The sequence below is a fragment of the Diceros bicornis genome, chromosome 31 (assembly GCF_020826845.1).
Source record: "Diceros bicornis minor isolate mBicDic1 chromosome 31, mDicBic1.mat.cur, whole genome shotgun sequence".
Classification (NCBI taxonomy): Eukaryota; Metazoa; Chordata; class Mammalia; order Perissodactyla; family Rhinocerotidae; genus Diceros; species Diceros bicornis.
In genome coordinates this window covers 13,106,132-13,120,877 of record NC_080770.1, presented here as the reverse complement: position 1 = coordinate 13,120,877, position 14,746 = coordinate 13,106,132, and the positions used below count along the sequence as shown (strand labels likewise).

Genomic DNA, 14,746 nt, shown 5'->3' with positions numbered 1-14,746 from the left:
AGCTATCATAAAAACACTCAACGAAATACGAGACAACACAGACAAACAATTCAATGAGATTAGGAGTTTCTTCACAAAAGAGATTGAAATCATAAAGAAAAACCAATCAGTGCTGATGGAGATGAAGAACACAATGGAGGAGATAAAGGAGAATCTGGAATCTTTAAAGAACAGAGCTGACAATATGGAGGAAAGAATTAGCATTTTAGAGGGTAGGAATACAGATATGCTCCAGGATGGAAGAAGAGAGAGAACTAAGACTAAAAAGAAATGAAGAAAATCTCTGAGAAATATCTGACTCTATTAGGAAATGTGACATAAGAATTATAGGTATTCCTGAGGGAGAAGAGAGGGAAAGAGGAACAGAGAGCCTATTCAAGGAAATAATAGCTGAGAATTTCCCAAATCTGGGGAAGAAGCAGGAAATACCAGTAAGCGAAGCCAACAGGTCACCTAAATATGTCAACAGGCAAAGGCCCTCTCCATGACATCTAGTGGTAAGGCTAGCCAGAGTCAATGACAAAGAAACAATATTAAGGGCAGACAGACAAAAACAAAAAATAACCTACAAAGGAACTCCCATCAGGCTCTCAGCGGATTTCTCAACAGAAACTTTACAGGCTAGGAGAGACTGGAATGATATATTCAAAATACTGAAAGACAAAAACTTTCAGCCAAGAATACTCTATCCAGCAAAAATATCCTTCAAATATGATGGATAAATAGTAACTCTCCCAGATAAACAAAAGCAAAGGGAGTTCATGGCCATGAGACCCCCACTACAAGAAGTACTCAAGAAGGCCCTCAGGCCTGAAAAAAAGAAGAGAAAGGGAATACAAAGCTTGGAGCAAGGAGAAAAATAGGTAGATAAACTCAGAAAAATAGTAGATCTTTACTGGAATAGGTTAGCAACCATTTAAATACTAAAATCAAAGATCAAAGGAAGGAACTCACCAAAAAGAAATTTAACCTTATCACTGTAAACACACAGCCACAACACAAGATAGAATAAGGTATAACAAGAACGACTTAGAAGGGGAAGAGGAAAGTGATTGAATTGACTTAGTATAAGGAAATAGGAGGCCATCAGATAATGGACTATATCATACACAAGATTGTTTACCCAAACCTCAAGGTAACCACTAAACAAATAATCAAAACAAAACCACATATGATGAACAAAGAGAAAACTAGAAGAGTCATAAGACAAAACAACCAAACTGAATTGGCAGTCCAAAACAAATGGGACAAGAAACAAAGGAAATGCAAAGGAACTGGAAAATAGGTGACAAAACAGCAACATTAAGCCCTCATATATCAATAATTACCCTAAATGTAAATGGATTGAACTCTCCAATCAAAAGATGGCAGCATGGATTAAAAAGCAAGACCCAACAATATGCTGCCTTCAAGAAACACATCTTAGCACTAAAGACAAGCACAGGCTCAGAGTGAAAGGATGGAAGACAATACTCCAAGCCAATGGCAAACAAAAGAAAGCAGGTGTTGCCATACTCATATCACACAAAGTAGACTTCAAGATAAAACAGGCTAAGAAAGACAAAGAAGGGAAATATATAATGATAAAAGGGACACTCCACCAAGAAAACATATCACTTATAAATATATATGCACCCAACATAGGAGCACCAATGTACATAAAGCAACTATTAACAAACCTGAAAGGAGAAATTAACAACAACATAATAACAGTAGGGGATCTTAACACCCCACTTACATCAATGGATAGATCATCCAGACAAAAAGTCAATAAAGAAATAGTAGACTTAAATGAAAAACTGGATGAGATGGACCTAGTAGACATATACAGAGCACTCCATCCAAAAACAGCTGACTACACATTCTTCTCAAGCGCGCATGGAACATTCTCTAGGATAGACCATATGTTGGGAAACAAAGCAAGCCTCAATAAATTTAAGAAGATTGAAATCATAACAAGCATCTTTTCAGACCATAAGGCTATGAAACTGGAAATGAACCATGAAAAAAGAAACTGGGAAAGTGACAAAAATGTGGAGATTAAACAACATGCTACCGAACAACCAATGGATCATTGATGAAATTAAAGGAGAAATCAAAAACTATCTGGAAACAAACGAAAATGATAATATGCCATATCAAACCATATGGGATGCAGCAAAAGCCATCCTGAGAAGGAAACTCATAGCGATACAAGCCCACCTTAACAAACAAGAAAAAGCCCAAATAGGCAACCTTAAATTACACCTAACAGAACTAGAAAAAGAAGAACAAACAAAGCCAAAAGCCAGCAGAAGGAGAGAAATAATAAAAATCAGAGTAGAAATAAATGAAATTGAGACCAAAAAAACAGTAGAAAGGATTAATGAAACAAAGAGTTGGTTCTTTGAGAAGATAAACAAAATCGACAAACCTTTAGCCAGGCTTACTAAGAAAAAAAGAGAAAAGGCTCAAATAAATAAAATTAGAAATGAAAGAGGAGAAATTACAACGGATACCACGGAAATACAGAGGATTATAAGAGAATACTATGAGAAATTATATGCCAACAAATTGGACAATCTAGAAGAAATGGATAAATTCTTAGACTCATACAACCTCCCAAAACTGAACCAAGAAGAAATGGAGAATCTGAATAGACCAATCACAAGTAAAGAGATTGAAATAGTAATCAAAAACCTCCCCAAAAATAAAAGTCCAGGACCAGATGGCTTCTCTGGTGAATTTTACCAAACATTCAAAGAAGATTTAATACCCATCCTTCTCAAACTATTCCAAAAAATAGAAGAAGATGGAACACTTCCTAAATCATTCTACGAGGCCAACATCACCCTGATACCAAAGCCAGACAAAGACAATACAAAGAAAGAAAATTACAGGCCAATATTGCTGATGAACATTGATGCAAAAATCCTCAACAAAATATTGGCAAACCGAATACAACAATACATTAAAAAGATCATACACCACGATCAAGTGGGATTTATACCAGGGACACAGGGATGGTTCAACATCCACAAATCAATCAACGTGATACATCACATCAACAAAACAAAGAAGAAAAACCACGTGATCATCTCAATAGACGCAGAGAAGGCATTTGACAAGATACAACATCCATTTATGATAAAAACTCTCAACAAAATGGGAATAGAAGGAAAGTACCTCAACATAATAAAGGCTATTTATGACAAACCCACAGCCAACATCATACTCAACGAGGAAAGACTGAAAGCCATTCCCCTGAGAACAGGAACAAGGCAGGGCTGCCCACTCTCACCACTCCTGTTCAACATAGTACTGGAGGTTTTGGCCAGAGCAATTAGGCAAGAAAAAGGAATAAAAGGAATCCAAATAGGTAACGAAGAAATGAAACTCTCACCATTTGCAGATGACATGATTGTATATATAGAAAACCCTAAAGAATCTGTTGGAAAACTATTAGAAACAATCAACAACTACAGCAAAGTTGCAGGGTACAAAATCAATCTACAAAAATCAGTTGCATTTCTGTATGCTAATAATGAACTAACAGAAAGAGAGCTCAAAAAGATAATACCATTTACAATTGCATCAAAAAGAATAAAATACCTAGGAATAAATCTTACCAAGGAAGTGAAGGACCTATACAATGAGAACTACAAGACATTATTGAAAGAAATCCATGATGACATAAAGAAATGGAAAGATATCCCATGCAAGTGGATTGGAAGAATAAACATAGTTAAAATGTCTATATTGCCTAAAGCAATCTACAGATTCAATGCAATCCCAATGACATTCTTCACAGAAATAGAAAAAAGAATACTAAAATTTATATGGGGCAACAAAAGACCCCGAATAGCTAAAGATATCCTAAGAAAAAAGAACAAAGCAGGAGGCATCACAATCCCTGACTTCAAAACATACTACAAAGCAATAGTAATCAAAACAGCATGGTACTGGTACAAAAACAGACACACAGATCAACGGAACAGAATTGAAAGCCCAGAAATAAAACCACAGATATATGGACAGCTAATTTTCGACAAAGGTGCTAAGAACATAAAATGGAGAAAGGAAAGTCTCTTCAATACATGGTGTTGGGAAAACTGGACAGCCACATGCAAAAGAATGAAAGTGGACCATATGCTATCGCCATTCACAAAAATTAACTCAAAATGGATCAAAGACCTGAAGGTGAGACCTGAAACTATAAAACTCATAGAAGAAAATATAGGCAACACACTATTTCACACTGGTTATAAAGGAATCTTTTCAGATGACATGCCTACCCAGACTAGGGAAACTAAAGAAAAAATAAACAAGTGGGACTTTATCAGATTAAAGAGCTTTTATAAGACAAACAAAACCAGAATCAAGATGAACAGACAACCCACCTGCTGGGAGAGAATATTTGCAAAACATACATCTGACAAGGGGTTGATCTCCACAATATATAAAGAACACACACAACTGAACAACAAAAAACAAACAACCCGATCAAAAAATGGGCAGAGGAAATGAACAGACACTTCTCCAAAGAAGATATACAGATGGCCAATAGGCACATGAAAAGATGTTCAACATCACTAATCATCAGGGAAATGCAAATCAAAACAACACTAAGATACCACCTCATGCCCGTTAGAATGGCTGTAATCACCAAGACAAAAAACAACAAGTGTTGGAGAGCATGTGGAGAAACAGGAACCCTCACACACAGCTGGTGGGAATGCAAACTGGTGCAGCCTCTATGGAAAATGGTTTGGAGATTCCTCAAAGACTTAAAAATAGAGATGCCCTACGACCCAGCCATCCCATTACTGGGAATCTATCCAACGAACCTAAAATCAACAATCCAAAGAGGCTATAGACCCCTATGTTCATTACAGCATTATTCACCATAGCCAAGAAGTGGAAGCAACCTAAGTGTCCCTCGACTGACGATTGGATTAAGAAAATGTGGTATATATATGTACAATGGAATACTACTCACCCATGAAAAAAGACAAAATCGTCCCATTTGCAACAACATGGATGGGCCTGGAACGTATTATGTTAAGTGAAATAAGCCATAAGAGAAAGACAAACACTGTATGATCTCACTCATATGTGGAATATAAACCAACACATGGACAGAGAAAACTGTACTGTGGTTACCAGGGGCAGTGGGGGTGGGGGGTGGGCACAAGGGGTGAAGGGAGTCATATATATGGTGATGGACAAACAAAAATGCACAACCCAAAATTTCACAATGTTAAAAACCATTAAAACATCAATAAAAAAAAAGAAGAAGAAGATTAAAAAGCAAAGTTAGACCCTTCTTCACAACAAACAAAAGAATTAACTCAAAATGGATCAAAGACCTAAATATAAGAGCTAAAAATATAAAACAATTAGAAGAAAACATAGGAGTTAGTCTTTGTAAATATGGGTTAGGCAATGGCTTCTTAGCTATACAAATAAAAGCTCAAGAAACTTAAAAAAAAAAAAAAAAAAAACGGATAAATTAGACTTCTTCAAAATTAGAAATTTTCCTACTTCAAAGGGCACCACGAAGAAAATAAAAAGACAACTCACAGAATGGGAGAAGATATTTGCAAATCCTGTATCTGAGAAGGGACTTGTATCCAGAACATATAAAGAACTCTTACAAATCAATTATGAAAAAGAAAAAAATCCCAATTTAAAAATGGGCAAAATTTTTGAATGGGCATTTCTCCAAAGAAAATATGCAAATGGGTGATAAGCACCTGAAAAAATTCTCAGTATCATTTGTCATTCAATAAGTGTAAATCAAAACCACTCCATACATACTAGGATGGAAAAAATAAAGACAGACAGGTAACAAGCGGTGGTGAGAATGTGGAGAAATTGGAACCCTGAAACATTGATGTTGAGACTGAAAATTGGTGCAGCCACTTTGGAAAACAGTTTGGCAGGACCTCAAAATGTAAACGGTAGACTTACCATATGACCCAACAGTTCCACTCCCAGGTATATACCCAAGAGAAACAAAAACGTATGTCCACACAAAAACATGTATACGCGTTTTGTTAACGGCATTCTCCATAAAGGCCAGAAGATGGAAACATATCAAATGTCCATCAACTGATGAGTGGAAAAATGTGCAAACATAACGGTTCTTCCATTCACCAGACTAATGTAGTGGATCTTCTCAAGCAAAGGGGCGCTGGAATTTTAGTACCTGGATTTAAATTCTAGCTCTACCACTCTTTACTCAAGTTTCTTAATCTTGTGTTTCTAGAACTTTATACTATAAATGAGTGCTCACATATTGTGGGAATTTAATAATGAGATAATGAATTTAAACCAGAGCATGTCACATAACGAATACTAAATACATTATATCTATTATTATTGTTGCTACTACTGTTATTTACCCATGTTTTGGCTTTGCATATAAAACATAAACTTCCTCTAACACTTCCTGCCACTCAAGGACATACTAGAGAGGGACTTTATTCCTGACATCCTCTTGCTCCCACTTGCTCTTGTCCTAGGGGAGGTGGAGGGGCAGAGGAGAGAGGCTTATATGATTGGTTAGAGCATGTTATTCATTATGCCATATGCTCAGTGGTTGAGTCTTCCTCTCCTTTGCAGTTTGTCTCAGATTGGACAGAAAGGTCAGGATTATCCTCTGTTTTCTGCTCTCGTGGAATAAGCTACATACAAGACCATGTAGAGGCAGGCCAGGAGACTCTCCTCTGTATCTTGCAGTCTGTCCCAATGGCAACCAGGTTTGTGAGGTAGGTTACATATTATATGTTGTTGAGTAGGTGTGTTCAGACTTTTCTGCATACTTGAGCATCCCCTGAGCAGAACCCAAGTTGTCTATAAATAAAATAATAAAATAGGTATCTTTCTTTTTGGCATTCAGTCTAATCCACATCCTCTAATCCAGGTTTTCCTGGAAGATCTGCAGCTCTCAGATTAATTTAAAGTCATAATAAAACCCATGATTTGATCTTCATTTAGCAACTTATCCCAGATATGGATAGGGAGAATTTTCACTTCGATCATTGGAAGACCTAAAGAGAAGATATCCAGCCTTACTCAACATTTTCCTTTCAAAAAATTGACGGTGCAATATAAAGTATGTAGAGGAGATTATTTCAGAGTGCTACAATTAGTTCCTAATAGAGAAAGTCAAAAGCTAAAGGTAACAAGAACTATAAGAGGATTATGGGATTCCAAGTGTTTTTCTTAATGGAAGGCCCAATAATTAGATCTGTAGCCCATGTCAAAAACCTGGTTGTTTCTCATTGATGCATCCTCTTACCCACCCTCCATGCCCAAATCAATCACGTTCTTCTGACCCTACACAACCATTTCAACTCTGGGCACTTCTTCCACATTCTCAGACCAAGCTATCAACCTCTTTTCATCTGGAATGTTCTCAAAACCTCTTAATCTTCTCCTGTGTCCACTTGTGACCCTGTATGTCCATTTCATTCCCCACTTTGTAGCCAGAATGTGTTAAAGTGCAAAAACAATTGTGTCACCCTCCCCTCTAAAATCCTTCCTTTGCATCCCTGTGCCCTTACTATGAAGTTAAAATGGGTAATGCAGTTGATAGGAGAAGCTCTGCTACTTCACCCCACATCTATTATCCTAAACTTACCTTGAATCTCTCTCCTTTTATTTTTGAAGCCACAAATCTGCTTGACTTATTTTAATACTTCCAGAGCAGCAATTTCCTTCCTACATGGGAGCATTTGCACATGTTGAACACATTGCCAAGAATTGTTCTGCCCCTCACACTGCAACCCTACAACAGTAACAACAAACCATCCCAGGATTTGATTTTGTCACATACTGACAGTATTGCACAGTCTCTGGCTTCTCTCAGGTACAACTCTCTACCTCCTCCACTCCCCACACATGGCTTACTCAACATATGATGGTAAGGAGGGGTTTAAGAAATCTTAGGTATTTCTTTCTTACACCATAGAGACAAAAGTGTTGTAAAGGTAACGACCAATGATTCTTCTTAATCCAGCTGAATGTGTACTTGAGTTTAATTCTCTTTAATGCGAAGGAAACTCCTCATTGATCTTTCAGACGTACCTTCAGACTGAGGATTTAGGAAATGTAGGTTCAGTCTTATCAAACACCGCTGGTGGTTCCACCTCTATATTAAATAAGACTGTGAGATTCCCCAGAGCAGACATTATATTAAAAAGATGATTTCAAATGACTCATGTTCATTCCTTAGTTCTTTGGTAATATATGTGAGGTCCTGGTCACTCAGGACTAGTTATCTTTCTCTCTAAAAACTCTTACTATAACTTCATATAACTACTCCTACCTTCATACCATAGAAATCCATGTGTCAAGGACAATATTTGTGTTTATTCTCCAGGGCTTAAATTTCCTACATTCAAATATCAAGGAAACCAAAACAACAGAGAATATTGGACAGATATAAGGGACATTTCTTCCAGATTGGGGAAGACTTTGAATCCTAGTCTTGTCCCATCATTGTGACATGCATTGGGCCATTGACAACTACAGTGTCTTTTTGTTGTTGTTGTTCCTGTTACAGATGTGGAGAAACCTAGAAAACTCCTCTCTCTTCTTCTACTGCCTCAAATGGCCTTGTGGATCAGCACCAAAATCAGTCTTTTCTTTCCTTATTTTTATGTCACCACCCCTGTCATGGGTCACAATTCCCAAGGAGAGAGCATGAGGAGGGTAGTCTGAAGGGGTTGCCTTTCCTTCCTTCAAACTTAAAAAATAGAATGATCGTAATGTAGAAATGGTGACCTGAGCAGGGAAAAGGCCTGTACTCAGAATCAAGACGTATGGGTTCTACTCCTAGCTTTTTTACTAACTAGTGTCACTCTGGTTAAATTATTTCCTTTCTCTGGGTTTCCTTTACCTCATCCGATGAAAGAATGCATTGGGCACAATTGCCTTCAAGCTTCTTTCTGATCCCAAGAATGCTAAGAATCTACATAGTCTCTTTTATTAGTAGACTTCCACATGGGCAGCCTCAGTTTCTGCCTGGGTGTCTCATGAATGGTGCCAAAGATAGCGGGAGAACTAGGTCAGGCCACAGTCCATCTCAGGGCCTGCATAGGACTGGGGACCCCACCTTTGACATACAACATTTCCACCAAATTCTTCATGTGGCAGATCTTTCCTTAAGTGTTAAATTAAAAATAACATTTCAGAGACAGATAATAAAGACCATGGAAGAAAGGGCATCAAGAGTACATGAAATAATTAGTCTATAGTGTATAATATTGTTTTCAGTTTCTGGGTAGCCTGTAGATTTAGAGAACAAAAGTAACTAAAAAAATCTCTTCCAATATCAGCCATCAGAAGCTTGTCCTTACCGCCATCCTCTGCAGCAAATTGTTCCCCAAGCCTCTTAAACATACATTTAAAGGTGCACTCAACCCACCCCAATCTGGAATACCACCTTGTGCCATGGGAGGTGACCTCATCCTCTCTCATTCGACTCTCAGGGATCTTGGAACCAGTGGTTGAGGAAACCATCAGCTCAAAAGCCTAGGAAGGCATGCCCTGGACCTACCTTTCTTCAAGCTTGCAACTTCTGCGTGTGTCTTATAAGTGCCTGAGATGCTGGGCAAGTGCCTTCAGTCCAGATACAATCGCTTTCCCCCACTCCACACCTCACTCAGTTTAAATCTGCATTCCTCTTCTAGCTGTTTTTCTAAATCCCAAAGGTAGTGCTGAGTATTTCTGACACGCACAGCTAGTTCCTTTTTTATGTCGTAAGTGCTAATTGAGTCTGTGTCCCTTATATGGATGTGGAGGTCAATTGTGAAATTTGCTGAAGAAGCAGTGACTGCCTCATACAGTCTTTTATAGGAAAATAATGGTGGTTATTACCACTATTAGTGGTATATCAGTGTATATAATGTATATCAGTGGTTGAGGATTTACTGCATGTCAGACTGTGCTCAAAGATCTTTATTTACAGAAACTAATTTTATGGCATTTAAAATCACTTGAAAAGCACCCTGTCACAATTTCACATGTTCCCCTTTTCTCCTTAGAGAACTGTGTGTTGCCATTATATACATAATTTAAATGTATTTTTTACATGACATTCCACCATTAGAGATAAATGTCTGTAAAATGTCAACAAGTTAGTTGCATAGCAATAATTAATATGGCACTTTCCTAAATCAAAGAGGAAGCTGATATCATGGAAAGAGCCTGGTCTTTGACTAAGACACACCCAATACCAATCATTTATTGCATGCCTTTGTTATTTCTCTGAACCTAAGATTCCTCATTTCTAATATAAAACCAATACTTACTTCACATGGAGGAGAAAAGTAAAGTCATGTTCGATTCTCATTCATTCAACATTTTCTTAGAGAAAAGTTATTATGAGCCAAGCAGTGTGCTATGTGCTGCAGAAAAAAATGGTGAAAAATGATAGAGTCCCTGCCCTCAATGAACTTATAGATTATGGGGCATACAGACAAGTAAACATACCGTCATAATCCAGGGTAATCAGTTCTCTGCAAGGTAAAGAAGAGTATTCTAGGGGCCGGCCTGGTGGCGCAAGCGGTTAAGTGCGCGCACTCTGCTGCGGCGGCCCGGGGTTCGCTGGTTCGGATCCCGGGCGCGCACCGATGCACTGCTTGGTAAGCCATGCTGTGGCGGCGTCCCATATAAAGTGGAGGAAGATGGGCACGGATGTTAGCCCAGGGCCGTCTTCCTCAGCAAAAAAAGAGGAGGATTGGCGGATGTTAGCTCAGGGCTGATCTCCTCACAAAAAAAATAAAATAAAAAAATTAAAAAAAATAAAAAAAAAAAAGAAGAGTATTCTAGGAGAGCTTATAGGAAGGTCAATTAATCTGACTTTGGTGATGCAGAGAAGACTACCTGGAGAAGGGCGCATCTAACTGGAGACTTCTTGAATGAGTAGGAGACAGACAAATGAAAGGAGAGTTAGGTGAAGGAGAGTAAGAGATTTCCAGGCAGAGTCAACAGAATGAAGAAAAGCCATCTCTGTTTATGGGCATCTTTTAAAATTAAAGCACAATTCTTCCAGTCATCATGCAACCAGACTTACTCTCCCACTGCTACAATTAGTAAACTGGAAAAAATTTTAAACAATGCTTGTGGGCATTGGATAGTAGTCAATGCAGGGCTTTCAACACTGAGAAAATGGAAATAGATGTGAATATAACAATTGCTCTGATTTTCTTCACGAAGGAACTTTCCAGGCCATTGTCAAGGAGAATTCATGAGGATCTTACTGTACTGAAAAGATAGAAACCAGAGTTTGAAGGAGCTGAGGCAGCCAGAATTAGTGATTATAGAACCATAAAGGAGGTAGCTGTGCAGAGACAGAGTTTCTGAAATCTGCACAAGAGGCCTTTTAAATTCATTGTCAAATAGTATCCATTTACAGGCTGAAATTCCAAAGTCCAATCAAAGAATAACCAAATTCGTTTATCTGCCACACAAGAGGGCCAGTAACTGGAAGGCCAGGCTTGTGGCAAGGAAAGAAGTTTATTATCAAAAGGCAACCAGACAAAGATATGGTAGTTAAAACTCAGATCCACCTCCTTGAAGGGAAAAAGATAAGAGTTTTCATCTGAGGTTTTAGGCAGGGGAGGGAGAGCATGTGGTCTTGGAGGCTGAAGTTCTAAGAATCCTCTGCACAGGCGCCACTGTCTTTCATATTTCTTCATGGGTTGCATGTGCAAATTTTGGGGGCTTTCTATGTGTTGCATGCAGTGAATTTTTAGTCTGTGATGTCTAAGGATTACAATCAGTCATTTTATCTTCTCCACGCTCCAGTGCCATGCTTAGTCGGGTGGTGGGGGTGCTGTCAGCAAGCTACTCTCTTATCAACGGTCCTCCTGCTGTTCTGCAAAGCAAGCTCTGAAACTTTGGTTACTTTGCTTCCCATTAACCTTGTGAGTACAAGACAGGGTTTCATCCTAATCCAGGGAAATTTTAACTCCTTCGTCCTCGATTTCATTATGGCTTAACAATAAATCTAAACTAGCCAAGAGTAATAACAAGGCTAAAATCTCCTTACTAAGGCCTTTAAAAGTCTCAAAAGAATCAGTCTGGGCCTCAGGTTTAACCTCCAGCCAGAAATGAAGTGTAATAGTCTTTGAGGAAAAAAAAAACTTGAGAACTGAACCACATACAGATGACAATATCCAGCATCCAATCAAAAATTATTATACATACCCAGCAGCAGAACAATGACAGTAACCAGGAGAAAAATTAATCAATAAAAACAGACCAAAAAAAAATTTATAGGTATAAATCAGTGAGAAGTTTAAAAAGACATGATGTAAATGCAGGCAGTCTTCTTTAAAATTTAGAATCATATCATTTTGCTCGTAGAGCCTATATGTTTGTATAAACTTTTTACAGTTAAAAATGTACTACTCTTAGATTGCTTATATAAATATGAACATAAAAAGCTTCATGTGTGCAAAAATTCTCACTAAAAGAAGGCGGTATCTGGCCATTTTTAAAAAACTCAACAGCTCAGCAAATATGAGTGTATCCAAGAAACAGCAAAGAATCAAGTAATGTAGAGTCTTGTAGGGCTTCGTATGAGCTTTGGCTTTTATTCTGAATAAGAGAGGAAGACATAAAGGGATTTGTCCCAGTTATTGCACTACCCGAATAGTTCTATTTTAATTTCTTTACGTATTTAAAACTTCAGAGATTGCCCTGACTCTGGGGGATGGCCCAACTCCAAGTACACCTTGACTCAGAGATACAAATGACATTGTTAGGAACTGATCGTTTACTAGGAACCTCTCAGTTCTGCTCTCCTCTGGGAGTGTTTGTCTCTGATAGGATTCATATAGTAGAATGATGGCTGCTAACAAAAGCTGATTTACATTCTCACAGTTCAACATCTATAAAACCCCAAAAGGAAAGAGAAAAGAGGGAGACTCTCTTTCCTGGTCAGTGAAGCAAAAATGCCAGGATTAGCTTTGATTGGAAATGTCAGTCTTTCATACAATTGGTTTTTCTTAGTTCACAAGGCTAAGTGACGCAGGAACCAGTCACTGTAGTTGGGTTGATATAATTCTGCCATTGCCCAAATCTAGGAGAAGTACGGGGTAGAGTCAGCATAAATTGGGAGTAAGGGAATGATGACTCCTTAGGGGAAATTCAGGCCATGATTATCAGAACAAATGAGTATAAATGCTGTGTACCAAAAGCTATAAAATATAAATGAAGTATTGGAGAAAGAAAATAATAAGCGAGGGAGGGAAAATGACTAAAGGACCTGACTAGATATTTCTTCAAAAAAGATGTAAAAATGGCCAACGAGTATATGAAAAGGTGTTCAATATCACTAATCATCAGACATATGCAAATCAAAACCACAATGACATATCACCTCATACCTGTTAGAGTGGCTGTTATCAAAAAGACAAGAGATACAAAGTGATGACGAGGATATGAAGAAAAGGAAACATTTGTACAGTGTTGCTGGGAATGTAAATTGGTACAGCTACTACGGAAAGGACTACAGAGGTTCCTGAAAAAATTAAAAATACAACTACCATGTGATCCAGCAACTCCTCTTCTGGGTATATATTCAAAGGAAATGAAATCACTATCTAGAAGAGGTACCTGCATTCCCATTTTCATTGTAGAATTATTCACAATAGCCAAGATATGAAAACAACCAACGAGTCCATTGATGGATGAATGGATAAAGAAAATTTTACATATATATATAACATATAGATATATGTATATATAAATACATATACACATATATATATACACAAAAATATTTTCAGCCTTAACAAAGAAGGAATTCCTGCCATTCACAACAACATGTTTGAAACTGGAGAACAGTACACTAAGTGAAATAAACCAGACACAGAAAGACAAATACTCTGTGATCTCACTTAAATGTGGAATCTACAAAGGTCATACTCATAAAAGCAGAGAGTAGAATGGTGATTGCCAGGGATTGGGGTTGAGGGAAATTGGTAGATGTTGGTCAAAGGGTACAAAGTTTCAGTTAAGTAGGATGAATATGTTCTGGAGATCTAATGTACAGCATGGTGACTATGGTTAATAATATTGTATTTCATACTTGAAATTTGCTTAAAAAGTTTAATCTCACCAAAACTAATCAAGGGTAACTATGTGAGGTGATGGATATGTGGTGATCCTTTCAAAATGTATACATATATGAAAACATCACATTGTACACCCTAAACACACACTATTTTTATTAGTCTATTAGCCTAATAAAAGTTTTTCCAGACAAATAATAATAATAATAATTTTTTCCAGACAAAGCTGGAAAAAATTTGAAACATAAAAAGAGAAAATGTCTGTGAAAACATAATGATCATTTTTCTCCTATCATAATGAAACTATCACGTCCTCAGAAAGAAGGTTCCTGGTTACTCTTTCTAGTGTCCCACACTCCCCCACCACTACCACCAGCAGTTTTCTAGCCCATTAACTTACATATAGCTTCCGTACATCTTCTAACAACATATGAAAATATTTTGATTGAATATTCATATGTTCGGTTATGTCTTGCCCTATAAGTTTAACCTACAAGAGAGGAAGGACTTCATCTCTCTTGTTCACCACTATATCCTCCTGTGCTAAAACAATACCTGCCTATCATAGGCACTTTATAAATATGTGTGGAATAAAATGATAGTGAAATGATATACATATATATATATATGAATACATAGACATGTACATATATTCATGTATGTGTATAAATTAA

The 14,746-nt window shown here is 37.5% G+C and overlaps 2 protein-coding genes across 3 annotated transcripts in view; both read right to left on the bottom strand.

Moving 5' to 3' along the window:
- LOC131395001 (membrane-spanning 4-domains subfamily A member 4A-like) overlaps window positions 1–9,636 on the bottom strand; it is a 28,236-nt gene extending 18,600 nt beyond the window's left edge. Inside the window, exon 1 of the mRNA XM_058526765.1 lies at window positions 9,548–9,636. The gene's annotated coding sequence lies outside the window, so the exon portion shown is untranslated. The remainder of the gene's footprint in view (window positions 1–9,547) is intronic.
- LOC131394999 (membrane-spanning 4-domains subfamily A member 4A-like) overlaps window positions 1–14,746 on the bottom strand; it is an 85,563-nt gene that overhangs the window by 47,826 nt on the left and 22,991 nt on the right. Inside the window, exon 1 of one of the 2 annotated variants that reach the window (XM_058526761.1) lies at window positions 9,548–9,628. The exons of the other annotated variant lie outside the window; for it this stretch is intronic. The gene's annotated coding sequence lies outside the window, so the exon portion shown is untranslated. Of the gene's footprint in view, window positions 1–9,547; window positions 9,629–14,746 lie in introns of those variants that run through there. 2 annotated transcript variants of the gene reach the window in all.